Source organism: Panulirus ornatus, chromosome 32, assembly GCF_036320965.1.
Source record: "Panulirus ornatus isolate Po-2019 chromosome 32, ASM3632096v1, whole genome shotgun sequence".
Lineage (NCBI taxonomy): Eukaryota > Metazoa > Arthropoda > Malacostraca > Decapoda > Palinuridae > Panulirus > Panulirus ornatus.
Genome location: NC_092255.1, coordinates 4,016,516 through 4,025,722, shown reverse-complemented (window position 1 = coordinate 4,025,722; position 9,207 = coordinate 4,016,516). Strand labels below are relative to the sequence as shown.

Here is a 9,207-nt window from a genome sequence, read left to right as displayed (position 1 = left end):
TCCCCATCTTCTTTTTGACATATATTTACTTAATGTAGCGAATCCGTATATGATATATTCGGTGTCTATTTCTAAATAAGATCACACACGCACTTTAGACATATTCAAATTTATGGTAATTGGAGTATAATGACAAAAGCGATTAGAATAGAAGATGGATTGTGGTACACTGTTCATAGATTAGGTTTGATATAAGAATCATGTAATTGGATTGCCTTCTTAAATTTATTTATTCAATCGTAGACTTACCATTTTCCTTAGCAGTTTCTTAACTACATATGAAGCTTGTTTCGAACAGATCTGAACCTTAGCGAGTCAGTCTCTTATTTTTTTGTCTTGTTTGCAGTTGTTTGTGACCCCAAAGACGTGGTTGTTGGATGGTTACGTGCCAGGAATTGCTTGTACCAGAGCTTCCGTCTAGATTTAAGTGTTGTAGGTTGTATGATGTAGTTGACTTCGTCCGAACACTTTTTTTCTTAAGTGTTTCTGACTATACAGTCTCCCAATGTGCTCAAATGTCTCAAGGGATTCGAAAAAATGAAACAAGTGGTCATTTTTCATGTTAATTGAGCAGGCGAATTATCCAGTAACTGTCAGTCAATCTACCTACTGTATGTAGATGATAAATTTATTTCATAAAGCGTTTGTTACTGGACGCACTTTAGCATCTAATGCGTCAAATTACTTCAATAAAAGACTTACCTGTTGGCGTATATACCTAAGCTACCCTCAAAAATATTCCCGTTTTCTACAATTATATTACTCTAGTTTTCTTCCTGATTTATGGGTAACTATTGAAGACTTGGATCTCTTTAGTCGTTAAGCGACTCGATCACAAATTGCTTTGTCTGTTGAGATATTACAGGTAATGGAAGGAAGGTAGGTGAAGTTTTAGGATAATTAAACTCTTCCAGATAATCTTGATGTCCTGGAATATTTCATAAGTCCTTTATTCTCGTTTATCAATGAAGAAATATATATATAAAGATGTATGTACGAAGGTAAGTGAAGATTTGTTATTTTCGTCTCTGGTTTACAATTTACAAAGTTAATATCACATTTTCATTGTAAATTAATTATAAATTGATATATCTAAGGTCATTTTGTGTTTACAAAGCTGGTAAATTACTCTAGGAATGATATAAATCATGAACACTGACTATCAACCTACATGTATATAAATGTTTATAATTTACACACCTGAAGCAAATTTTTTTCAAGATTTACAGAGTTTACAAACAGGTGGCTTAGTCTATACACAGAAGCGGTTCGCAATTTACATAGCTGACAGATGTTTCACTTACAATTTACATAACTAGACACACAAGTGACTTGGAATGTACATAGCTAACATATATGTTGCTTTGAATTTACATAGATGACGTAAAATTGGCTAATAATTCACATGATTTACAAACAAAGGGGTTGATAATTTACATAGCTGACCTAAAAGTGTCCCAGAATTTACATGATGTCATATACAAATAGCTGAATTTACACATTGACATACACACTGTCTCACAATTTACACAGGTGATTTACAAGGGTCTCAATTTACACAGGTGACTTACATGAGGGATTCTGTATATAAAGCAAGTTTGATTTACAGAGGAATTGCCAATTTTACCAAATTGCCAGCAAACCGATGTTAGATTTACATTGATAATTTGTGAGACATATTTACAGAACCCGTGTCTGACTAATTTTGAAAATAATTTGAAGTTTTTTATTGATGAAATTATATAATTAATATAATTATATAATTAATGTTAATTGAGCTTATAAGGTTACTTATAGCCCTTATAACTGGCCTTAGAAGACACCAAGGTAAAAAAAAAAAAAGAAAAAAGAAAATTCAGTCCTTGGAGACGAGGGAAAGAAAACGGCGCATGGGGGTCCTACACGACCCAGTGGTCCGGGTGGAGAGTATGGGGTTTTTGATGGCGCCAGCTGGACCCATCTAAGGTCCAGCTGGCTCTTGGGGGAGAACAGCAACAGCAACAGAAGCAGCGGCAACAGAAGCAGCGGCAACAGTGGCCACACAACAGACGGATGCGCAACAGCGGACCGAAGCACCACACAGACTGGGGAGGAGGAGCCGTTCGGTGACGTCATTACCCACAATGCAACGGGGCGTCTCTAGACCCACGCCCCGTTTTCTTTCTCTTTGTTTATCTATATCTATCTATCTATCTATCTATCTATCTATTTATCTATCTATCTATCTATCTAGCTATCTATCTCTCTCTCTCTCTCTCTCTCTCTCTCTCTCTCTCTCTATATATATATATATATATATATATATATATATATATATATGTGTGTGTGTGTGTGTGTGTGTGTGTGTGTGTGCCTGTGCCAACAGATACAGAGCGACAAAGAAACAGAAACAGAGAATGTAAAACAGACAGATGACACAGAAATAGGAAACAGAAAGAAACAGATAATATGATGAAATGAGCAACAGAAAAAAAAGACAGACAAAATAGCAAAATGAAATAGATTTGAAGGTTAACAGGAAATATAAAAAGGAGGCAACAGACAAGTTAGGAAAGAGATGGGGAACAGAATACATAGAAAAATATAAGGTAACAGAAAACGAGAAGCAGGAAATATAATAAAACAGCTCAGGAAATGACAAAGCACAGAGAAACAACAGAAAAGTAAAGTAGCAGAACAAAAGGGGAACAGAAATACATGAAACAGACCGAGGCAACAGAAAGGGAAACAGACCAAAGATAGAAAGACTAGAGACAACGACACACACACACAAAAACAGAACAAAATAATTTAAAGAGAAATCCAAAGAAAAAAAAAGAGACATGGACACAGAACATAGATGGGCAACAGACATGGCCAACAGAAACCAGACGAGAAGAAGATAGTGATATACTTACCATAAAGGTGACAACGCCATCAATAATGCCCATGATGACGCTTATACTGCCCAAAAGGAAGGTCAAGCCGTGGTACGTCCAGTGGAGCAGGTACCTGGTGAGGGGGGTCAAAGGTCACATGGTGCCTGGTGAAGGGGTCAAAGGTCACATGGTACCTGGTGAAGGGGTCAAAGGTCACATGGTGCCTGGTGAGGGGTCAAAGGTCATATGGTGCCTGGTGAGGGGGTCAAAGGTCATATGGTACCTGGTGAAGGGGTCAAAGGTCACATGGTGACTGGTGAGGGGTCAAAGGTCACATGGGGCATGGTGAGGGGAATCAAAGGTCATATGGTGCCTGGTGAGGGGTCAAAGGTCACATGGTGCCTGGTGAGGGGTCAAAGGTCACATGGGGCATGGTGAGGGGAGTCAAAGGTCATATGGTGCCTGGTGAGGGGTCAAAGGTCACATGGTGCCTGGTGAGGGGTCAAAGGTCATATGGTGCCTGGTGAGGGGGTCAAAGGTCACATGGGGCATGGTGAGGGGTTCAAAGGTCACATGGTGCCTATTGAGGGGTCAAAGGTCACATGGGGCATGGTGAGGGGTTCAAAGGTCACATGGTGCCTGGTGAGGGGGTCAAAGGTCATATGGTGCCTGGTGAGGGGTCAAAGGTCACATGGGGCATGGTGAGGGGAGTCAAAGGTCATATGGTGCCTGGTGAGGGGAGTCAAAGGTCACATGGTGCCTGGTGAGGGGTCAAAGGTCACATGGGGCATGGTGAGGGGTTCAAAGGTCACATGGTGCCTGGTGAGGGGTCAAAGGTCACATGGGGCATGGTGAGGGGTTCAAAGGTCACATGGTGCCTGGTGAGGGGGTCAAAGGTCACATGGTGCCTGGTGAGGGGGTCATAGGTCACATGGGGCATGGTGAGGAGTCAAAGGTCATATGGTGCCTGGTGAGGGGTCAAAGGTCATATGGTGCCTGGTGAGGGGTCAAAGGTCACATGGTGCCTGGTGAGGGGTCAAAGGTCATATGGTGCCTGGTGAGGGGTCAAAGGTCACATGGTGCCTGGTGAGGGGTCAAAGGTCATATGGTGCATGGTGAGGGGTCAAAGGTCATATGGTACCTGGTGAGGGGTCAAAGGTCATATGGTACCTGGTGAGGGGTCAAAGGTCATATGGTACCTGGTGAGGGGTCAAAGGTCACATGGTGCCTGGTGAGGAGGAGTCAAAGGTCACATGGTGCCTGGTGAGGAGGAGTCAAAGGTCACATGGTGCCTGGTGAGGAGGAGTCAAAGGGTCACATGGTGCCTGGCGAGAGGGGGGGCCAAAAGTCACATGGTGCAGAGGGGGGAGTGGGGGGAGGTGGTCAGATGGTCTTCAAAAACATGTTTATCAGCGAAATTCTTCTCTCTCTCTCTCTCTCTCTCTCTCTCTCTCTCTCTCTCTCTCTCTCTCTCTCTCTCTCTCTCTCTACTCACGTGTACAGCAGGCGGGAGGCGTGGTGGAGCCAGACTGGGGCCAGACGCCCCCTCACCCCCCCCCACAGCTGGCGTGGCTCCCACAGCAACCAGCTGGAAGCACGATATATATATATATATATATATATATATATATATATATATATATATATATATATATATATATATATATATATATATATATATAGAGGTATCTGGCAACAATTGACCCTCTGGTCGAAAACTGGTCTAAACAGCTGATTACACTAAACTGGCAGTTAAGCTTAAACCAACTGGTCTAAACAGATGATTACACTAAACTGGTGACATAATTAACCTATTAATTGTTCTAATGAGGTCTAAGATCATTAAGGGAAATACTATATGGGAAATTAAATATTCTATTTTGACTTCATAGAAGTTAATTTATTTTCTCTAAGACTAAAATCTAATTTCGATTTGATTGACACTGAATTTTTGACCTTTACGACCACACGACCCCTGAGCACGTCAGTACGACCCTTGAGCACGTCGGTACGACCATTAGGGCATGACGACCCAACCATCGTAGCCTGGGGGTCGTACCATCGTGCTCAGGCAATTAACCCCACACACAATTTATAACGACATCGAAAAGTATATATGAATAATTTATCATTAAACTATACAAGTTATTTATATATATATATAAACAGAACAAGGATATTCTCTTGTTTGACGCAATTGCTTCCCAAACACATTCTCTCTCTCTCTCTCTCTCTCTCTCTCTCTCTCTCTCTCTCTCTCTCTCTCTCTCTCTCTCTCTCTCTCTCTCTCACGCATCTATCTAGCATTTGTTTACGTTCTTATCTCCCCCTCCCCCCCCCCCCCCGACCTTCATGTTAACCCTAAGTTATAACGAAACTTCTGGAATATATTATTAATATCGGGGCGCCCCATGTTGCCCCAAGGGGTAGGGTAGGGTAGGGTGGGGCAGGTAGCGAGCGACCCCACATTTAATGACCTCCCTCCTCCCCCCCCTTCCCCCTCCCCCTTCCCTCAATATACCCATTTTCTTTTTTTCTCAAAAGCTCTGGTTTTCGTTTTCTTTCTCTCGTTTTCTCTTGTCTTGAAATAAATTCAAGAGTTTTTAAAAACTTGTTATCCGAATATATTTTTTTTTTTTGTTTGAACCATACCGATAATTTTTATTGACTTTGGATTGTTGTTAGAAAAATGTGACGTTAGGGTAAGATAAAGGAATGTAAATAGAAAACATAAACACATCAGATATGGGGATATTACATCCACGGGTCGTATACCGTCGTGCTCAAGGGTCGTATACCGTCGTGCTCAAGGGTCGTATACCGTCGTGTTCAAGGGTCGTATACCGTCGTGTTCAAAGGTCGTATACCGTCGTGCTCAAGGGTCGTATACCGTCGTGTTCAAGGGTCGTATACCGTCGTGCTCAAGGGTCGTATACCGTCGTGTTCAAGGGTCGTATACCGTCGTGTTCAAGGGTCGTATACCGTCGTGCTCAAGGGTCGTATACCGTCGTGCTCAAGGGTCGTATACCGTCGTGCTCAAGGGTCGTATACCGTCGTGCTCAAGGGTCGTATACCGTCGTGTTCAAGGGTCGTATACCGTCGTGTTCAAGGGTCGTATACCGTCGTGCTCAAGGGTCGTATACCGTCGTGTTCAAGGGTCGTATACCGTCGTGCTCAAGGGTCGTATACCGTCGTGCTCAAGGGTCGTATACCGTCGTGCTCAAGGGTCGTATACCGTCGTGCTCAAGGGTCGTATACCGTCGTGTTCAAGGGTACCGTCGTGCTCAGGGTCGTAGACCGTCGTTGCTCAAGTCGTATACCGTCGTGCTCAAGGGTCCGTAATACCAGTCGTGTTTCAAGGGTCGTATACCGTCGTGTTCAAGGTTCCGTATACCGTCGTGCACAAGGGTCGTATCCGTCGTGTTCAAGGGTCGTATACCGTGTTTCAAGGTCGTATACCGTCCGGTTCAAGGGTCGTATACCGTCGGTTCAAAGGTTCGTATACCGTCGTGCCTCAAGGGTCGTATCCGTCGTGTTTCAAGGGTCGTATACCGTCGTGCTCAAGGGTCGTATACCGTCGTGCTCAAGGGTCGTATACCGTCGTGTTCAAGGGTCGTATACCGTCGTGTTCAAGGGTCGTATACCGTCGTGTTCAAGGGTCGTATACCGTCGTGTTCAAGGGTCGTATATCGTCGTGTTCAAGGGTCGTATACCGTCGTGTTCAAGGGTCGTACCTTCCTATCCACAAACATCACATCCAACACTGATGCTTATTTTCTGAATACTTTATAAATCAGACAAAAAACATATAACAATCAAAGAACATTACCATAACGTCATCTAATTATCACAAAAAATATATATTTCAGTCTCCTGACTGTTAATTATGACGTAATTAACAGTAGATGTTAATTTACCTGAAGAAACGTAAATTTGAACGGGACAGGGCGAGAGGCACAGGGAATCCAAGATGGCTGCCGCTCTCTCTCAACCGCTGTGTTGTTTTGAATGATCACAACTGCCGCCATTATTACTACGCTCCTCCTCCTTCTTCTTCTTCTTCTTCTCTAGGGACGACCAGATGGCCTCAAAAATATATATAGAAAAAAATATAGAGTCACTATAGATATAGCTATATTCCTACTTTCTATACATGAGTGTGTATATATCTTCAATTTTTAAAATGCCTAAATTCAAAAAATAAAATTGACCTATTTTATTAATGTCTAAAATTTAAAAATAAAAATTACGTGGAAAAAAATCTTATGTACGAAAAATTGGGTTTAAATGCATAAGTTTTCTTTAACATATCTATCAACTTATGTCTATTTCAAAATGTCTATCAAATACGTTATCAAAAACGGCCTTTGAATAATGATGGGTCAATATAATTTCACCTTCAATTTATCTTGGAATTATTATTAATTTTATCATCTATGAATTTGTTAAAAAATTTGTCAATATCACACAACATTTTGCAGATATGCACTATATGAAGATGATCCAGTAGAATTTTTCTATCATTTTAATTCAGGGGTAATTGAAGTCAATATATATATATATATATATATATATATATATATATATATATATATATATATATATTTTTTTTTATACTTTGTCGCTGTCTCCCGCGTTTGCGAGGTAGCGCAAGGAAACAGACGAAAGAAATGGCCCAACCCCCCCCCCCCATACACATGTACATACACACGTCCACACACGCAAATATACATACCTACACAGCTTTCCATGGTTTACCCCAGACGCTTCACATGCCCCGACTCAATCCACTGACAGCACGTCAACCCCTGTATACCACATCGCTCCAATTCACTCTATTCCTTGCCCTCCTTTCACCCTCCTGCATGTTCAGGCCCCGATCACACAAAATCTTTTTCACTCCATCTTTCCACCTCCAATTTGGTCTCCCTCTTCTCCTCGTTCCCTCCACCTCCGACACATATATCCTCTTGGTCAATCTTTCCTCACTCATTCTCTCCATGTGCCCAAACCATTTCAAAACACCCTCTTCTGCTCTCTCAACCACGCTCTTTTTATTTCCACACATCTCTCTCTCTCTCTCTCTCTCTCTCTCTCTCTCTCTCTCTCTATATATATATATATATATATATATATATATATATATATATATATTTTCCTTTTTTTTTAAACTATTTGCCATTTCCCTCGTTAGCGAGGTAGCGTTAAGAACAGAGGACTGGGCCTTTTTTGGCATGTCCTCACCTGGCCCCACTCTGTTCCTTCTTTTGGAAACTTAAAAAAAACGAGAGGGGGAATTCCAGCCCCCCGCTCCCTCCCCTTTTAGTCGCCTTCTACGACACGCAGGGAATACGTGGGAAGTATTCTTAATCCCCTATCCCCAGGGATAATATATATATATATATATATATATATATATATATATATATATATATATATATATATATATATATATAACCAACCATTTCTACTCAGAAACCATCTATACAACAGTGTAATAATGTCATTATTTTGGAACTGAAGTTGAAAAATAAAAATTTGTAGTTATGATCAGAAATATATATAAATCCTTTTTTGAATATATTTTATCGAGTTAAAAAGTATTAAAGAAACTTTATTACGTATTACCTATACACATTACATCAACCGAATATAAACGCCAAATGTGTATATAACTTGCTAAAAATGGGTCGTTTCCGATTTCTTTGCGCTGACAAGCAGTCATTACCAACAGAAAACGAGGGATGTAAACATAAGCAAAATGCGATCAAAAAAGCCATGTTTACATGGTCTTCAACAACCTATTCCCTCCCAAACAAGCAATCAATTGAGTTTTCGATATTCACACTAAGTAAATATGAAACGCGAAATAAAAATAACATGATTTACTTGTAAAATACAAATTTATCATCACGTAAAACACGTGAGGCGGTTACCTTACAAACCACTGCCCCACCTGACAGAAGGCAAATTTAGAACCCTTTCCTTCCATTTTCGGGGGAAATTTAAAGTACACAGAGAACACAGACGGTGTACAATGTTCAGTTGTACACTGTGAACACCTGTAGCGCCATGTGGTAACAAGCCTTGAGTCTTAACAGCCCCACAATGGTGTAGTTTGGTCTAATTACAGTCCCCTTCCTGTACACACGTTTCTCTCTCCCGTTTTCTTTCTTGTCTTCCGTCACACACACACACACACACACACACACACACACACACACACACGACCATTTACCCCCCCCCCCCACACACACCTGACGGGGTTAAAACCATGGGAATTATCCATTAATTTTTATAATCACTCACAGACACAAGATGGCTTCTCTCTCTCTCTCTCTCTCTCTCT

The 9,207-nt window shown here is 41.2% G+C and overlaps 1 long non-coding RNA gene across 1 annotated transcript in view; it reads right to left on the bottom strand.

Moving 5' to 3' along the window:
- Positions 1-932: 932 nt before the first annotated feature.
- Positions 933-9,207, bottom strand: part of LOC139759293 (uncharacterized) — a 37,411-nt gene continuing 29,136 nt past the window's right edge. Inside the window, exons 2-5 of the long non-coding RNA XR_011715030.1 lie at positions 6,776-6,944; positions 4,354-4,446; positions 2,898-2,991; positions 933-2,084 (exon numbers count right to left, since the gene is read on the bottom strand). This is a non-coding gene — a long non-coding RNA (uncharacterized lncRNA). The remainder of the gene's footprint in view (positions 2,085-2,897; positions 2,992-4,353; positions 4,447-6,775; positions 6,945-9,207) is intronic.